This window comes from Lolium perenne, chromosome 3, assembly GCF_019359855.2.
Source record: "Lolium perenne isolate Kyuss_39 chromosome 3, Kyuss_2.0, whole genome shotgun sequence".
In the NCBI taxonomy this organism is placed as follows: Eukaryota; Viridiplantae; Streptophyta; class Magnoliopsida; order Poales; family Poaceae; genus Lolium; species Lolium perenne.
The window spans coordinates 184,072,323-184,092,142 of record NC_067246.2 but is presented as its reverse complement, the minus strand read 5'-3'; positions in this window follow the sequence as shown (position 1 = coordinate 184,092,142).

The window sequence follows — 19,820 nt, the reverse complement described above, 5'->3', positions numbered from 1 at the left end:
AGGTTTTCCGTATCGTGGCTCTCGGTACTGGGGGTTTCGCGACGGAGGCTATTTGTAGGCGGAAGGGCAGGTCAGGGGGCCACACGAGGGGCCCACACTATAGGTCGGCGCGGCCAAGACCTGGGCCGCGCCGCCCTATAGTCTGGCCACCTCGTGGCCCCACTTCGTCTCCTCTTCGGTCTTCTGGAAGCTTCGTGGCAAAATAGGACCCTGGGCGTTGATTTCGTCCAATTCCGAGAATATTTCTTTACTAGGATTTCTGAAACCAAAAACAAGAAAACAAAGAATCGACACTTCGGCATCTTGTTAATAGGTTAGTTCCAGAAAATGCACGAATATGACATAAAGTGTGCATAAAACATGTAGATAACATCAATAATGTGGCATGGAACATAAGAAATTATCGATACGTCGGAGACGTATCAGCATCCCAAGCTTAGTTCCTGCTTGTCCCGAGCAGGTAAACGATAAACAAAGATAATTTCTGGAGTGACATGCCATCATAACCTTGATCATACTATTTGTAAAGCATATGTAGTGAATGCAGCGATCAAAACAATGTATATAACATGAGTAAACAAGTGAATCATATAGCAAAGACTTTTCATGAATAGTACTTCAAGACAAGCATCAATAAGTCTTGCATAAGAGTTAACTCATAAAACAATAATTCATAGTAAAGGCATTGAAGCAACACATAGGAAGATGAAGTTTCAGCGGTTGCTTTCAACTTGTAACATGTATATCTCATGGATATTGTCAACATAGAGTAATATAACAAGTGCAATATGCAAGTATGTAGGAATCAATGCACAGTTCACACAAGTGTTTGCTTCTTGAGATGGAGAGAAATAGGTGAACTGACTCAACAGTAAAAGTAAAAGAAAGGTCCTCCATAGAGGAAAAGCATCGATTGCTATATTTGTGCTAGAGCTTTGATTTTGAAAACAAGAAACAATTTTGTCAACGGTAGTAATAAAGCATATGTATCATGTAAATTATATCTTACAAGTTGCAAGCCTCATGCATAGTATACTAATAGTGCCCGCACCTTGTCCTAATTAGCTTGGACTACCGGGATCATCGCAATGCACATGTTTTAACCAAGTGTCACAAAGGGGTACCTCTATGCCGCCTGTACAAAGGTCTAAGGAGAAAGCTCGCATCGGATTTCTCGCTATTGATTATTCTCAACTTAGACATCCATACCGGGACAACATAGACAACAGATAATGGACTCCTCTTTTATGCATAAGCATGTAACAACAATTAATTTTCCATATGAGATTGAGGATATATGTCCAAAACTGAAACTTCCACCATGGATCATGGCTTTAGTTAACGGCCCAATGTTCTTCTCTAACAATATGCATGCTCTAACCATAAGGTGGTAGATCGCCCTTACTTCAGACAAGACGAACATGCATAGCAACTCACATGATATTCAACAAAAAGTAGTTGATGGCGTCCCCAGTGAACATGGTTATCGCACAACAAGCAACTTAATAAGAGATAAAGTGCATAAGTACATATTCAATACCACAATAGTTTTTAGGCTATTTGTCCCATGAGCTATATATTGTAAAGGTGGAGAATGGAAATTTAAAGGTAGCACTCAAGAAATTTACTTTGGAATGGCGGAGAAATACCATGTAGTAGGTAGGTATGGTGGACACAAATGGCATAGTGGTTGGCTCAAGTATTTTGGATGCATGAGAAGTAATCCCTCTCGATACAAGGTTTAGGCTAGCAAGGCTATTTGAAACAAACACAAGGATGAAGCGGTGCAGCAAAACTCACATAAAAGACATATTGAAAACATTATAAGACTCTACACCGTCTTCCTTGTTGTTCAAACTCAATACTAGAAATTATCTAGACTTTAGAGAGACCAAATATGCAAACCAAATTTTAGCATGCTCTATGTATTTCTTCATTAATGGGTGCAATGCATATGATGCAAGAGCTTAAACATGAGCACAACAATTGCCAAGTATCACATTACCCAAGACATTATAGCAAATTACTACATGTATCATTTTCCAATTCCAACCGTATAACAATTTAACGAAGAAGAAACTTCGCCATGAATACTATGAGTAAAGCCTAAGGACATACTTGTCCATATGCTACAGCGGAGCGTGTCTCTCTCCCACACAAAGAATGCTAGGATCCATTTTATTCAAACAAAACAAAAACAAAAACAAACCGACGCTCCAAGAAAAGCACATAAGATGTGATGGAATAAAAATATAGTTTCAGGGGAGGAACCTGATAATGTTGTCGATGAAGAAGGGGATGCCTTGGGCATCCCCAAGCTTAGACGCTTGAGTCTTCTTAATATATGCAGGGGTGAACCACCGGGGCATCCCCAAGCTTAGAGCTTTCACTCTCCTTGATCATGTAGTATCATCTCCCTCTCTTGATCCTTGAAAACTTCCTCCACACCAAACTTAGAACAACTCATTAGAGGGTTAGTGCATAATCAAAATATACATGTTCAGAGGTGACATAATCATTCTTAACACTTCTGGAAATTGCACAAAGATACTGAAAGTCAATGGAATCGAAATATCCATCGAACATAACAAAACTGGCAATGCGAAATAAAAGGCAGAATCTGTCAAAACAGAACAGTTCGTATTGACGAATTTTATCGAGGCACCAGACTTGCTCAAATGAAAATGCTCAAATTGAATGAAAGTTGCGTACATATCTGAGGATCACTCACGTAAATTGGCATAATTTTCTGAGTTACCTACAGAGAATTTTGCCCAGATGCGTGACAGCAAAGAAATCTGTTTCTGCGCAGTAATCCAAATCTAGTATGAACTTTACTATCAACGACTTTACTTGGCACAACAAAACACTAAACTAAGATAAGGAGAGGTTGCTATAGTAGTAAACAACTTCCAAGACACAAAATAAAAACAAAGTACTGTAGTAAAAACCATGGGTTGTCTCCCATAAGCGCTTTTCTTTAACGCCTTTCAGCTAGGCGCAGAAAGTGTGTGTATCAAGTATTATCAAGAGACGAAGTATCAACATCATAATTTGTCCTAATAATAGAATCAAAAGGTAACTTCATTCTCTTTCTAGGGAAGTGTTCCATACCTTTCTTGAGAGGAAATTGATATTTTATATTACCTTCCTTCATATCAATGATAGCACCAACAGTTCGAAGAAAAGGTCTTCCCAATATAATGGGACAAGATGCATTGCATTCAATATCCAAGACAACAAAATCAACGGGGACAAGGTTATTGTTAACGGTAATGCGAACATTATCAACTTTCCCCAAAGGTTTCTTTGTAGAATGATCAGCAAGATTAACATCCAAATAACAATTTTTCAGCGGTGGCAAGTCAAGCATATTATAAATTTTCTTAGGCATAACAGAAATACTTGCACCAAGATCACATAAAGCATTACAATCAAAATCTTTAACCTTCATCTTAATGATGGGCTCCCAACCATCCTCTAGCTTTCTAGGAATAGAAGCTTCGCGCTCTAATTTCTCTTCTCTAGCTTTTATGAGAGCATTTGTAATATGTTGCGTGAAAGCCAAATTTATAGTACTAGCATTAGGACTTTTAGCAAGTTTTTGCAAGAACTTTATAACTTCAGAGATGTGGCAATCATCAAAATTCAAACCATTATAATCTAAAGCAATGGGATCATCATCCCCAATGTTGGAAAAAAATTCAGCAGTTTTATCACAGGCAGTTTCAGCAGTTTTAGCAGTTTCGGGCAGTTTTTCGCGCTTTGCATTAGAAGTGGAAACATTGCTAACACCAATTCTTTTATTAGTAATAGTAGGAGGTGCAGCAACTTGTGTAGCATTAGCATTACTAGTGGTGGTAATAGTCCAAACTTTAGCTATATTCTCTTCTTTTTCATTTTCTTCTCTTTCCCACCTAGCACGCAATTCGGCCATCAATCTTATATTCTCATTAATTCTAACTTGGATGGCATTTGCTGTAGTAACAATTTTATTATGATGATTTTCATTAGGCATAACTTTCGATTTCAAAAGATCAACATCGGCAGCAAGACTATCGACTTTAGAAGCAAGTATATCAATTTTCCCAAGCTTTTCTTCAACAGATTTGTTAAAAGAAGTTTGTGTACTAATAAATTCTTTAAGCATGGCTTCAAGTCCAGGGGGTGTGTTCCTATTATTTTTGTAAGAATTCCCATAAGAATTACCATAGCCGTTGCCATTATTATAAGGATATGGCCTATAGTTGTTACTAGAATTGTTCCGGTAAGCATTGTTGTTGAAATTATTATTTTTAATGAAGTTTACATCAACATGTTCTTCTTGTACAACCAATGAAGCTAACAGAACATTATTAGGATCAGCATTTGTCCTATCATTCACAAGCATAGACATAATAGCATCAATCTTATCACTCAAGGAAGAGGTTTCTTCGACAGAATTTACCTTCTTACCTTGTGGAACTCTTTCCGTGTGCCATTCAGAGTAGTTGATCATCATATTATCAAGAAGCTTTGTTGCTTCACCAAGAGTGATGGACATAAAGGTACCTCCAGCAGCTGAATCCAATAGGTTCCGCGAAGAAAAATTCAGTCCTGCATAAAAGGTTTGGATGATCATCCAAGTAGTCAGTCCATGGGTTTGGCAATTTTTAACCAAAGATTTTATTCTTTCCCATGCTTGTGCAACATGCTCAGTATCTAATTGTTTAAAATTCATTATGCTACTCCTCAAAGATATAATTTTAGCAGGGGGATAATATCTACCAATAAAAGCATCCTTGCATTTAGTCCATGAATCAATACTATTCTTAGGCAGAGATAGCAACCAATCTTTAGCTCTTCCTCTTAATGAGAAAGGGAACAATTTTAATTTTATAACGTCACCATCTACATCTTTATATTTTTGCATTTCACATAGTTCAACAAAATTATTAAGATGGGCAGCAACATCATCAGAACTAACACCAGAAAATTGCTCTCGCATAACAAGATTTAGTAAAGCAGGTTTAATTTCAAAGAATTCTGCTGTAGTAGCAGGTGAAGCAATAGGTGTGCATAAGAAATCATTATTATTTGTGGTTGTGAAGTCACACAACTTAGTATTTTCAGGAGTACCCATTTTAGCAACAGTAAATAAAGCAAACTAGATAAAGTAAATGCAAGTAACTAATTTTTTTGTGTTTTTGATATAGCAAACAAGATAGCAAGTAAAGTAAAACTAGCAACTAATTTTTTTTGTATTTTGATTTAGTGCAGCAAACAAAGTAGTAAATAAAACTAAGCAAGACAAAAACAAAGTAAAGAGATTGGGATGTGGAGACTCCCCTTGCAGCGTGTCTTGATCTCCTAAGAACGGCGCCTTTAAAAATTGCTTGATGGCGTGTACAGACACGTCCGTTGGGAACCCCAAGAGGAAGGTGTGATGCGTACAGCGGCAAAGTTTTCCTCGCATGAAACCAAGGTTTATCAAACCAGTAGGAGCCAAGAAGCACGTTGAAGGTTGATGGCGGCGAGATGTAATACGGTGCAACACCAGGGATTCCGGCGCCAACGTGGAACCTGCACAACACAAACCAAGTACTTTGCCCCAACGAAACAGCGAGGTTGTCAATCTCACCGGCTTGCTGTAACAAAGGATTAGATGTATAGTGTGGATGATGATTGTTTGCGTAAAAACAGAGAACAAAGATTGCAAGAGATTGTATTTCAAGAAAGAGAATTGGACCGGGGTCCACAGTTCACTAGAGGTGTCTCTCCCATAAGATAAACAGCATGTTGGGTGAACAAATTACAGCTTGGGCAATTGACAAATAAAGAGGGCATGACCATGCACATTAATATTTTGATTAGTTTAGTGAGATTTATTTGTTCATTACGACAAAGTACATAGACCGCTATCCAAACATGCATCTATGCCTAAAAAGTCCACCTTCAAAGTTATCATCCAAACCCTCCAAAGATTAAGTTGCTAACAACAGACAATTGCATTAAGTATTGCGCGTAATGTAATCGGTAACTACATCCTCGAACATAGCACCAATGTTTTATCCCTAGTGGCAACAAGACATCCATAATCTTAGAGATTTGTCACTTCCCAGATTCACGGAGACATGAACCCAAAGATCGAGCATAAATACTCCCTCTTGGAGTTACAAGCATCTACTTGGCCAGAGCATCTACTAGTAACGGAGAGCATGCAAGATCATACACAACACATCGTTATAAATTGATAAGCAACATAGCTAGTATTCTCTATACATCGGATCCCAACAAACGCAACATATAGAATTACAGATAGATGATCTTGATCATGTTAGGCAGCACACAAGACCCGACAATTAAGCACAATGGGGAGAAGACAACCATCTAGCTACTGCTATGGACCCATAGTCCAGGGGTAGACTACTCACACATCACTCCGGAGGCGACCATGGCGGCGTAGAGTCCTCCGGGAGATGATTCCCCTCTCCGGCAGTGGTGCCGGAGGCGATCTCCGAATCCCCCGAGATGGGATTGGCGGCGGCGGCGTCTCGGAAGGTTTTCCGTATCGTGGCTCTCGCACCGGGGTTTCGCGACGGAGGCTATTTGTAGGCGGAAGGGCAGGTCAGGGGGCCACACGAGGGGCCCACACTATAGGTCGGCGCGGCCAAGACCTGGGCCGCGCCGCCCTATAGTCTGGCCACCTCGTGGCCCCACTTCGTCTCCTCTTCGGTCTTCTGGAAGCTTCGTGTCAAAATAGGACCCTGGGCGTTGATTTCGTCCAATTCCGAGAATATTTCTTTACTAGGATTTCTGAAACCAAAAACAGCAGACAAAGAATCGGCACTTCGGCATCTTGTTAATAGGTTAGTTCCAGAAAATGCACGAATATGACATAAAGTGTGCATAAAACATGTAGATATCATCAATAATGTGGCATGGAACATAAGAAATTATCGATACGTCGGAGACGTATCACTGCCCTCCCCCAGCTTCCTGGTAAAGCCGCACCAAAAATTTAGGGAGGCTTCCGGACTAGTCTAGGCTAGACCATTTCGGAAGTCTTTCAAAATTTTGGGGGCGGCTTCCCTAGGAAGCTGGGGGGAGGGCAGCTTCTCGGAGAAGCCGCCAAAAGAACTGAGCCTTAGTTTAGTTGGCCCATTCGATGAAAAAGAAACGGTCCACTTGTCGTCCTTTAACTTTTAGGAAAGTTCATTTGTAGGTCCAAAAATTATGTTTAGTTTACCTTGAACTCTCATAATGGTTCATGTTAGGTCTATAAACGCCACCCAGTCCAGCGCCCCTGTCATAGGCGCCGGACTGTTCCCGAAAATTAATCTTGTGTCTAACCTAGCTTTCGTCTAGTACTCTAGTCTGTTTTGGCTACCCCGGGTGCCTTTATATATTAGACCCAGGTTACAGAGTGTGACTCCAACACGTAACCTACTCGCATAGTCCAAGTTCCTATAGCATATACACATATTCGACACAACTTTAGCAATCTACACCTTAGCGTATATGTCGTCAACTCGTAAATCGTCATCTTCGCGTGACCATCTGTATATGTTGAACTTGGTTTTTCTCGTTGCTCACTTGCATGAGTCGGCGTCCGTGTCCTCATTTGACTCAGTTGCCCACGCTGATCTTGATGCCGCTTCCTCCTCTTTAGCTCCACCTAGAATGATGGTCACACGCACCTTGTACAGGTTATTCCTAGTCCTCCTGTCGTTGCCTATTCGACGGTGCCTCGGAGGAGGGATCCTCACGAGGTGGAGAAGAAGTAGGGGCCATCGGGCGGAGAGCCCTTGGGATGGTGGTACGCGAGTTATCCAGCTTCGGAGCACCTGCACGATGATAGAGCCTACTGATGCTTGTCTGAAATTATCTGGGCGCTTTCGCGTTGTTACAATGAGTTTTGGTTGTGCCTCTAGGGCTCCCGGGATCCGGCTTATAAAGGCGCTCGAATCTAGGGTTTACACGGAGAGTCCTAGTCGGAATACAAGATGCCTAACTACGGAATATTACATTGTCATGCATGTCAAGGATCTACCTTTCCTTATGCGCCGTATTGGATCCGGATACTTCATGGGCCTTCGTGGATCCAACTATCTTCGTAGGGCGGTTAAGACCCGGCTCCTGTTACCTGGGCTGGACTTCATCCATCTTCATCTACGGCAACTGGGCCGCCCGATGGGCCACATGCCACCATCACCGTCAGGCCACCCGGGCTTGCCGGATCTAGGTCACGCTGTTGATACACCCATAAAGTATACCCACAACAGTAGCCCTCGAAGTTCTCCGAGATTCATCATTCCTCCGACTTCAATCACCCGGATCCGAAGAGAATCTTGAAGAGCTTCCAAAACTTCCTAGTTTCCGACTTCACTCAACCGGAAATCATTTGTTCTTCTGCAACGGTATCTTAGCAGATTTTTCGCCCACGTCGCGCTCAACTTCCTTTTTTCCGCGCTAAATTTTCGGAGATGCGAATCCTTAGCCGGAAATTTCGGCGGTGCGCGGTTAGGTTACCACTGAATCGATTTCACCGTTATGACCTAAGACACATGGCGGCCATCCAACGGTGTGACCGTTTCGTTTCCACCATTGGATCCGGCTCACGAATCTCCACGCGGGGTCTATAAATACCCCTCTCGTTCGATAAGTTTTCACTTTTCACCGCATTCACCACTTCGTCTCCTACCTCTCGCCAGCGCCGCCCAACGAATCTGAACTCCGGTGAGCTTCTCCGCAGAAAGCTTCATCCGCCGCCGCTCCAAGGCCGTCCTCGACCTGAGATTAGCGCGGTTGATCGGGAAATTCCGTCTGCCGCCGATTCGTGGTCAAGCGGAGCCGGCGCCAGCGCCACGGGGAACCGCCACGCCATCGCCGGTAAGTCCACCAGACCCGTAGAAGACGACTTAGCTTAGCGAATTTAGTTCCGGCTACTCAAACCATTTTACCACATGCATGCAGCTGGAAACATGTCAACTAGTTCACCTAAGTATACCGATAGCTCTCCGAATAGCCCTGAACCAAACTCCGCAGAGCCAAAGTTCATTCAGCCTATATCGTTCCTTCCGCCCAATGTTTTCGACATCAGATTAGCTCAACCATTTTCCGCCTCTTCCAGCAACTACCTCAACCGGATCCCAACACTAGCGGAGCTCTAGGAAGAAATCGAAGGACAAGCTAGAATGGCCGCTAAAGTGCAGGAAGCGGAGCAAAAGAAAGCTTCGAAGGCCCGGAACTGCGAAGGCGAAAAGGGTAAGTGATGGCCATGCGAGGTGAATGACACGGAGCTCAGGGATTTCCAGACCGAGGGCATGATTGCTCTGGACTGGAGCTTCATGAAGGATTCCGTCACCCCCAAGCCGGATCCGGACGAACGCGTCCTTATGAAAGCTTGGGTGGAGCGCGGCTTGTCGCTCCCATGTTCAGAGTTATTTCTCTCCGTCCTCACCACATACGGCCTCCAGCCACATAACATATGCCCCAACTCCTACCTCCTCCTCTCAAACTTCGTGACGCTCTGCGAAGGGCCTCTCGGAATCCGCCCAGACATCCGTCTATGGCTGTTCTTCTTCCGCGTCAAGAAGGAGACAAAAGATAAGGCGATGGTGAATTGCGGAAACATGACCTTCATGCTCCGCCCTGGAAGAATGTATCCGCCACATTCATCTCATGAGTCCGTCCGGTATTGGAATGTCGGATGGTTCTATGCAAAACATCCAAGTTCCGGACGTCCATGAAGGGCTTCCCAAGTTTATCAACCAGCCCCCGGAAGAGTTAGCCAGCTGGAGCTTCGTCCCCGCCCTCGCCCAATACCCGGTGTTGGATAAAGCAGCGCGGAGGATTTCCCGGTTAGTCCACGACGGGCTAACCGGAACAGATCTGACTCTCAGCTGGTTTTCTCGCCGGATCCAGCCACTGAAATATAACAAGCGGTTGATCTGCGAGTACACCGGGGTTGACGACCAGCTCTGAGTCACCCGCAACAACTTGCCGATGGATTCTTTGAATGGGAGGATCAAGACGCTCGTGAAGATTCCGCGGGGCCAACCGGTCCCGGAGATTGTAAAAGATATCAAGACTAACAACCAGTGTCCTCCGGTACGTATTCGTACTTTGACATTTTAACTTCTCATTTTTGAAGTGTTTTAACTTTTCTATATTTTTCTCTCCAGCTCAATTCTTTGCGGAGGAGGATTTTCGAAGTATACTCCGAGTACCTACCAGTGCCGACGCGGCGGAGGAGGATCCGGAGGACGACGACGAGGAGGAGGAGCAAGCACCCAAGAAGGCTGCTCCCCGAACCGTCAAGCGTCCCCGCGCCAAGGTTTCCGGCTCTGAAGCCGGAGCCAGCGGCGAGGCCTCCGCCAAGGGGGCCAAAACCAAGCCACCCCCGCTCAACTCAAAGAACGCAGAGCGCGAACGCCTCAAACTGTTGTCCACAACAGGGAAAGGGTCCGCCAAGTGTTTATTTCCTTCCCGGCGCCACGTAAGTATGCGAGAGCACATCTCACTTTTAACTTGTGTAACTTTTTTACTTATATGTTTCCTTTGCTTGTTATAGGAACCCAACAACTACCACCGCGCGAGCCAACATCCAGAAGCCCATCACGAAATATATGAAAGCGTCTCCGGCTGTTGGTCCCATTACTCCAACTCCGCCAAGCACCTCTCACGCTGCTCCTTAACCATCTCCACCCAAAGCTCAACCTTCCCCTACTCCCTCTACCGATGCTCAAGTGGAAGTTATTCCAGTGAGTAGCGAGAAAGTGGGAGGAAGCAGCTCTGGAACGAAGCGACCTGCTCCAGAGGAAGTCCATGTCCAAGGTCATGAGGAGGCGGAGGTTAACTCTTCGGAACAGGCTGAAGCTACGGCTAGTGATGCCGTGGGATTTCCGAAGAACTTTGGCGATCCGACCGACCTTGTCTCCACCCCTAAGGCATATTCTCACAAGTTTTTCAATAAACTTACTGAAGCGGAGAAATGGGATCTAGAGCAAGATCTGCTAAACTCCATGCTCAACAATGCTTGGGCAAAGCTGACGCTGGATCGTCGGAGATTCAGAACTTCAGGAAGGAGATCGGGCAGTTCTGCGACCAGCTCCTCGTCAAGCGCAAGGTACCTCCCAGTAGCCCCCAAGTATCTCGGCGGAAACTAGCAAGAGTTAGCACCTGGATACTTAGAGTAGACTATATTGAAGAAGCTTTTTAATGTGTTGTAGTAGCCCCCAAGCGTTATGGCGGAAATATCTCCGTCAATAATGCTTCGAAAAGATCAATATTTATAGAACACATTCGGAACTTATTCCTGCTCTGTGTCTGTTATAGGAACAACAAGCGCTGCACTATGAGCTTCACAAGAACATCGCCTTGCAGTGTCGTGTTACCCAGAACCAGGCGGATAAAATCCGTGTTGCTAAGGAAAAGAATGCGGATCTAGAAAGGCAGCTGGCGGAAGCCCAAGGTATGTTTCCGGCCAAGCTTGTCATTAGTCCAAATTCCGACTATTGAATTGATTTTTAACTTAACTTTATCAGGTGCATCTTCTTTCCTTGCCGTTGCATCCTCCGAGCTGCAGAGCATGCGCTTATCTTATAAAGATTTAGAGACAAAGCTCATGGAGGCGGATCAGAAGCGAGAAAATGCAGAGAAGCAGCTGGCGGAGAAGAACTCTGAGCTCCTCAAAAAAGAAGTTGATTTTGCAATCAACCGGAAGGTTGACAGCGACACACTGCAGAAACTGCAAAACGAATTCCATGGGCTCCGGAACTACATGAATACTGCGGATAAAGCCTGGGACCTTCTCAACGCAGATGTCATGGGTAAGTATCTGAAACTTCCAAGTCAAACTTATCTTTGAACTCAATCTTACGCTTCTCTCCGACCATTTTGTGCAGAGCCACTTGGATACAATGAAGAGCGCCGCAACCAGTTTCCACGTGATGATCTGATCCAACTCGCCGGAGACGACTGTAAGGACTTGATCTCAACCTGCCGGAAAATCTGCCACAACTTGGCGATCAAGGACAGCCGTACTTGCGATGTCCGCGATCTTATTCAGAGAATGGACATTCTGCCGGAACTAGTTGTTGATCTTCAAGCCTCATCAGCTTGGGGCGCAGCTGCAATGTCCTTGGCAATGTGCATGGCCCATGTTCCGGAGCACAACCTTGACAGAGTTACTTCCGGTGTTCCTTCGACCTCGGATGTTAATGCGCTCTTGAATGCAGTCAGTGGTTATGACACCCGGATCGCACGGCGTATCCGTCAAGAAGAATTTTATGACAAAATTGTACTTCCTGCCGACGAACCCCTTGAAGCAGAACTTGAGAAGGAACGCGAGGCGGAAGCGCGATCAACCGGATCCGTCGACGGGAGTCAATATACCTGGACCAGCTCCAAGGAAGCCAAAAAGAACAAGTCCAAGGGCAGCGCTGCATCTCCGACTGAGGAAGATGAGGAAAGTGATGACGATGATGTGTCTTCTCCGCCTCAGGATGAAGAAAAAGCGAGCCACAAGCTGATGTCGAAGGCTGTTCTTCTCCGACCAAGGAGAAGTAAGAAACTCATTCCTACGGGAAGAAAACAATGCATCATTTTGGCCCCATCGAGGTTTGTAATATAACTTAAATATTCTTAAGTAGCTAGGACGAAACGATTTGTGTGGGTGGAAAAAACTTATCCTGCTATCCGTTCAAAATATGCATGTTTCGTTTATTGTAAAAGCAAGTGCTAGTTTCTATATTTTCCGGCTTGCTTATTTGACCTTCCACGAGCCAGAGGACCTTTAGCCGGAAACGCTCGCTTGCGGCGACGAAGCCTAATGCCGATCCGTCAATAACCGCGGAAACAAGCCCCCAGCCAAGGTTCCAGAAGTCGCTACCAGGAATCCATAAGTTTGCAACGAAAAACTTTTCCACTAGAAAACTTAAGCTCACGTTCTAAAGGAAGATTTTGGAAAATCACAACTTTTAAACATGCCTAGGCGGAAAAATCCAGCTCTGCGGTTTTATTTGGAAAAACATACATGATCCAAAAATGAATAACTAAAGGAGGTAAAAGACTCAAAGAGTGAACCATGTGCTTTATTTCATTGATCATGTATAACTATTACAAAGTATTTAATGTGAAAATTGCTAAGTGTGGAAAGGACGTAGCTGTGCTATTGATGTAGCCCCGCCTATGAATGACACTACACCAAGACCAACTTGTCCCCCAAGTGGATCGATGACTCGAGCCCGAGTGAAAGCGCTACATGAAAAGGTGAACTCAATCCTATCGAAACTCGACCTTGGAACTACTTTGGATGGAATGCTACCTCATGCCGATATACTTTGTTTCATCAGATAGACAGATACGAGCCTCGAGAGAAGTACGTCGCAGGAGACCCGACGCTGGAAAAGGAAGAAGGAGAGGAGGAGTTTCAGCCGGAGGCCATCACCCAGGACCGGCACTGCCGGCCTCACCACCCCAGAGATGCCGGCCTTGACACCCCGGCACTGCCGGCCCCAAGCCACCGGCACTGCCGCCCAAGCATCCTGAAGACGCGACAACAAGCCTAGCCGGCACTGCCGCTGGGTCCACACCGGCACTGCCGGCCCCACCCCAGTTGACTTCATCTGAACCGTCGATTTTGATCCTATGGATGTGTTTATTCCACAAATGACCAAGTTACCCCTGTTTTGGATCTAGCCTATATATAGGGCACCCCCAGCCACGAATTAGGGTTCGACTGGCTATAAGATTAAACATGAGCTTTGCTCCTCCCTATGGGAAACCCTTCTAGATCTACATCTATGAAGTTATCAAGACTCTTCTAAGGAATTGGTCTCTTCCATTCTAGGGATTCTAGTGTTTGTTGATCTTTTGCTTTTGCAATTCTATCTATTTGCACTCTTTGCCTCTTTGAAACTCTACCAATTGCTTGCCAATATTTTGTGAGGGATTTCTACTCCTTGTGGGTCTTTGCCTTGCAATTCCATTGGGTTGGTGTATCGGGCCAACGAAGAACAATTGGTTGTGTGTGTGTTGCGTTTGTATCTCCGTTCCCCTCCGCTCCCCACTCGTGTTCTTCGTGTTCATCGCACTGCCCCCAAATCTGTGAAGATCGGGACTCCCCTAGGGTTCAACCCTCATCATATGGTATCAAGAGCTCCTCGGTTGCCACGGATTTGACCCCCTCACCCCCAAAAATATTCTTGGGAAAATTTTCAAAAATCCCAAAAAAATAGCCCCAAATTGGCCTTGGTCAGATCTGACAAATCGTTGAGTTTTTGGTGGTTTTGTTTCAATAGAAACTTGCCTTTGGTGTTGATCTAAAATTTCCCCAACTTCTCCCATCCGATTGTGCCAATTTTCCCACGAAATCGAAAAATTTCGGGTCAGTTTTCCGCCAAATCGACGAACAGCCGCGACCAGGCTGGCACTGCCGCCAAGAAGGACCAGCACTACCGCTGACGCCGACACTTCCCCCGTGCAAGACCGGCACTGCCGCCCAGGCCGGCACTGCTGCCCCCAGGCGTAGGCACTACCGGTGGCCCGAATTTTTCACAACTAACTTCGTTTTCGTTTTGGCACCTGCCCATTTGTGTTTGGACTTTGGTTTGAGTGCCATTTCAGCTACCGCAAGCTTCCGCAACATCGACAACGACAACGGCACCCCGAGGATCCAAGCGGTTCATTTGACACCTTCCACCACCATAGCAAGTTCAAGATCGTCGGCCACCATCATCAAGTGGTATAACTTGTGCTTTCCTTGTAGCCCTAGCCTCCTTTGCGTACCTTTCCCATCGAGAGTGGCTTTCTAGTGTTGCGAAGAATTGCGCAAGCGTCCCGACCGTGAGGGTGTGCGTGTGTTGAGCGAAGCTACGGAGTGAGCTCATTGTGAAAAGATAAGCAAAAGAAGTGTGACATACTTACATAGATAGTAGTATCCTTACAAAAAAAGAGAAAAAGAAAGATACAAAAAGAAAATACAGTGTGTGTGACACCTATATACAAAGGAGTCCAAAGCTTATAAGCAAAAGAGAGAAAAGAGAAGAGAGACGTCTTGTGCAAATCTTGTTGCTTCTCAATTTTGCAACCAACCACGGTCTCTCTTGCGTTAGCGTGACACCGAGCTAGTAGTCTTCGTTAGGACCAATTTTGTTCGTGCTCATTTTCCTTGGTCGCGCTAACCCCATTTTGTCCCGTGCGTGTGTTCCACCTTGTGTATGCCTTTTGTGATCACCGCCTTTGACTTGTGACTTTTGGATCTTACCCACTTTTGACAATAAACATTTGCTTGGTTTTCCATTTGTCTTTCCACATCCATACCTAACACCATATAGAGTTCGTAGCCTTTTGTGTGTGTCTTTGCGTGCATAACCGGTTGTTCCTCACCTTGACACACCTTCCCAATTTTGTTGTGAGTCTTTGACTTACTTGTGAGTTTTCCTCTAACCCCCACAATATAGTTCTTGTTTTAGTTGTAACCATGTCTAGTGGAGAGAGGAACCAACTACCTATGACACGGCACCAACATTGGATAGCTACTCAAGCCGTCAACAAGAGTATCCATGATGTCACGGCAAGGATCGATGAGGCCATCATACGCTATGAAGAACGAGCTCAAATGCAAAGAAGGGACCTCAATGTCCAAGTGCAAGACCTCCATGACAAGCTTGATGCTCAAGGCCATGATATGAGGGCAACACTCGCTACTCAATGTCAACAAAACATGGCGAGCATGAGAAGGCAAGAAGAAAGGTTGGCATGCCTTGAACAAGCTATTGCCAACATTGCCAACAATCGAAGCCAACACTCAAGGTCTTCGCGCTCTCATAGTTCAAGGCATCGAGCTACGTCTCCGTCTTACCATGCTTCGAATGAAGACCCACACCACCATAATGTGGATGATCAAGTACTTCAACAACAAGCTTGAGATGCGGATCAATCACGTGCTCCCCTTGAACAAGAGAGACTACAACAAGCAAATCGTCAAGCTCAATTCCAAGAGGAACAACAACGTCTTCGTCATGATCAAGCTCTCCTTCATGCACGTGAGCAAGAACGTCTCCGCCATGAGCAAGCGGCACGTCAACAACAAGGACAACCTCGTCCATCTCAAGTGGCACATGCTCAAAGGAATCCACAACATGACGTCGAACAAGAAGTGAACCAAGAACGCCAAATCATCAATATTGATGCTCCTCAAGTTGATGGCGCAAGAAGAAACAATATGGACAATAGAAGACATAATCCTTTCAATCATCGAGCTCGTCAAGCACCTCATGCCCATCAAGGTGACGCAAGGCACCACAATGAAGAAGATGCATCAAGTGAAGCTAGTGTCATGCCCCGCCCTCGGCAACCACATGGAAGGCGTCCTCCTCCTCCAAACCGGCGCAATGAAAATGAGGATCAACCTCAACAACCTCGCAACCATAATGAGGATGAAGATGATGCAAGACCAATACCTCGACGCAGTGACCGTAATGAGGAAGAAATCTTTGGGAAGCTAAAGTTCACCATGCCCAAGTTCCAAGGAGAAGAAGACCCCGATGCATACTTGTCTTGGGTACTCAAGGTTGACAAGATCTTCCGCATACACAACTTCTCCGAAGCAAAGAAGGTGGCCATGGAATCACTTGAGTTTGAGGGATATGCAAATGTTTGGTGGGAAGAAGTAAACAAGAAGCATGCTAAAGAAGACTTAGATCCCATTGACACATGGGAAGATATGCAACAAGTCATGCACAAACGCTTTGTGCCCACCCACCACAAACGTGACCTCTTCAACAAGCTCACTCAACCCAAGCAAAGCTTCAAGTCCGTTGAGGAGTATTACAAGGAGGTGCACATGACCATGATGAGTGCGAATGTGGATGAGCGTGAAGATCAAACTATGGCAAGATTCTTGAATGGATTGAACATTCCCGTCAAGAGGATAGTGGAATTCTTGCCTTACACCAACATGGTTGAGTTACTTCATCAAGCTACAAGGGCCGAGCGCCAAGTGCGAGAAGACTTAGCAAGTGCAAAGTCCAAGAACTTCTTCGCTGCAAGAAATGCAACAAATGCCTCTTCAAGCATCAAAAATACAAGTGATATTGCTTCCAAGGTTCCTCCCAAGCAAGCAAGAAATGCCATCAAGACAACAAGCTTCAAACCGGAGCAATCAACTTTGTCCTCCAAAGCTTCCACCGGATCTAGTAACATCATTTGTTTCAAGTGTGGCGCCCAAGGACATAAATCCTTTGAATGCAAGAACACAAGAGTTATGATCACTCGGGATGATGGAAATGTGGAGTACTTGAGTGAAGGTGAATATGAAGCCTTAGTACAAGCCGCAGCCAATCTTGAAGATGATGACTTGGAAGACCAAGAGTGAATCCTATGTGTGCATGATGCAAGCCCATCACTTGTGGTGACTGATGCGTGTGGTTGGCACGTCCGTTGGGAACCCCAAGAGGAAGGTGTGATGCGCACAGCGGCAAGTTTCCCTCAGTAAGAAACCAAGGTTTAATCGGACCAGTAGGAGTCAAGAAGCACGTTGAAGGTTGATGGCGGCGAAGCACGTTGAAGGTTGATGGCGGCGAGATGTAGTGCGGCGCAACACCAGTGATTCCGGCGCCAACGTGGAACCTGCACAACACAACCAAAGTACTTTGCCCCAACGAAACAGTGAGGTTGTCAATCTCACCGGCTTGCTGTAACAAAGAGTTAACCGTATTGTGTGGAAGATGATTGTTTGCAGAAAACAGTAGAACAAGTATTGCAGTAGATTGTATTTCAGTAAAGAGAATTGGACCGGGGTCCACAGTTCACTAGAGGTGTTTCTCCCATAAGACGAACAGCATGTTGGGTGAACAAATTACAGTTGGGCAATTGACAAATAAAGAGAGCATGACCATGCACATACATATCATGATGAGTATAGTGAGATTTAATTGGGCATTATGACAAAGTACATAGACCGTCATCCAACTGCATCTATGCCTAAAAAGTCCACCTTCAGGTTATCATCCGAACCCCCTCCAGTATTAAGTTGCAAACAACAGACAATTGCATTAAGTATGGTGCGTAATGTAACTAGTGACTACATCCTTGAACATAGCACTAATGTTTTATCCCTAGTGGCAACAGCACAACACAACCTTAGAACTTTCTGTCACTGTCCCCGTGTGTCAATGCATGAACCCACTATCGAGCATAAGTACTCCCTCTTGGAGTTAATAGCAAAAACTTGGCCAGAGTATCTACTAGTAACGGAGAGCATGCAAGATCATAAACAACACATAGATATAACTTTGATAATCAACATAACAAGTATTCTCTATTCATCGGATCCCAACAAACGCAACATATAGAATTACAGATAGATGATCTTGATCATGTTAGGCAGCTCACAAGATCCGACAATGATAGCACAATGGGGAGAAGACAACCATCTAGCTACTGCTATGGACCCATAGTCCAGGGGTAGACTACTCACACATCACACCGGAGGCGACCATGGCGGCGTAGAGTCCTCCGGGAGATGATTCCCTCTCAGAGCGGGGGTGCCGGGAGCGATCTCTGGATCCCCCCGAGATGGGATCGGCGTTGGCGGCGTCTCGGAAGGTTTTCCGTATCGTGGCTCTCGATGACCGGGGGTTTCGTCACGGAGACTTTTTATAGGCGGAAGGGCAGGTCAAGAGGCGGCACGGGGCCCCACACCACAGGGCCGCGCGGCCAAGGGGGGCCGCGCCGCCTAGGGTGTGGCCCCTCCGTGGCCCCTCTTCGTCTCTCCTTCGGACTTACGGAAGCTTCGTGAGAAAATAGGCCCCCGGGCTTTGATTTCGTCCAATTCCGAGAATATTTCCTTACTAGGATTTCTGAAACCAAAAACAGAAAACAAGAATCGGCACTTCGGCATCTTGTTAATAGGTTAGTTCCGTAAAATGCACGAATATGACATAAAGTGTGCATAAAACATGTAGATAACATCAATAATGTGGCATGGAACATAAGAAATTATCGATACGTCGGAGACGTATCAGCATCCCCAAGCTTAGTTCTGCTCGTCCCGAGCGTGTAAAACGATAACACGTATAATTTCTAGAGTGACATGCCATCATAATCTTGATCATACTATTTGTAAAGCATATGTAGTGAATGCAGCGATCAAAACAATGTATATGACATGAGTAAACAAGTGAATCATATAGCAAAGACTTTTCATGAATAGCACTTCAAGACAAGCATCAATAAGTCTTGCATAAGAGTTAACTCATAAAGCAATAATTCAAAGTAAAGGCATTGAAGCAACACAAAAGAAGATTAAGTTTCAGCGGTTGCTTTCAACTTGTAACATGTATATCTCATGGATATTGTCAACATAGAGTAGTATAATAAGTGCAATAAGCAAGTATGTAGGAATCAATGCACAGTTCACACAAGTGTTTGCTTCTTGAGGTGGAGAGAAATAGGTGAACTGACTCAACATTGAAAGTAAAAGAATGGTCCTCCATAGAGGAAAAGCATCGATTGCTATATTTGTGCTAGAGCTTTGATTTTGAAAACATGAAACAATTTTGTCAACGGTAGTAATAAAGCATATGCATCATGTAAATTATATCTTATAAGTTGCAAGCCTCATGCATAGTGTACTAATAGTGCCCACACCTTGTCCTAATTAGCTTGGACTACCGAATCATCACAATGCATTGTTTTTACCAAGTGTCACAAAGGGGTACCTCTATGCCGCCTGTACAAAGGTCTAAGGAGAAAGCTCGCATTGGATTTCTCGCTATTGATTATTCTTCAACTTAGACATCCATACCGGGATAACATAGACAACAGATAAT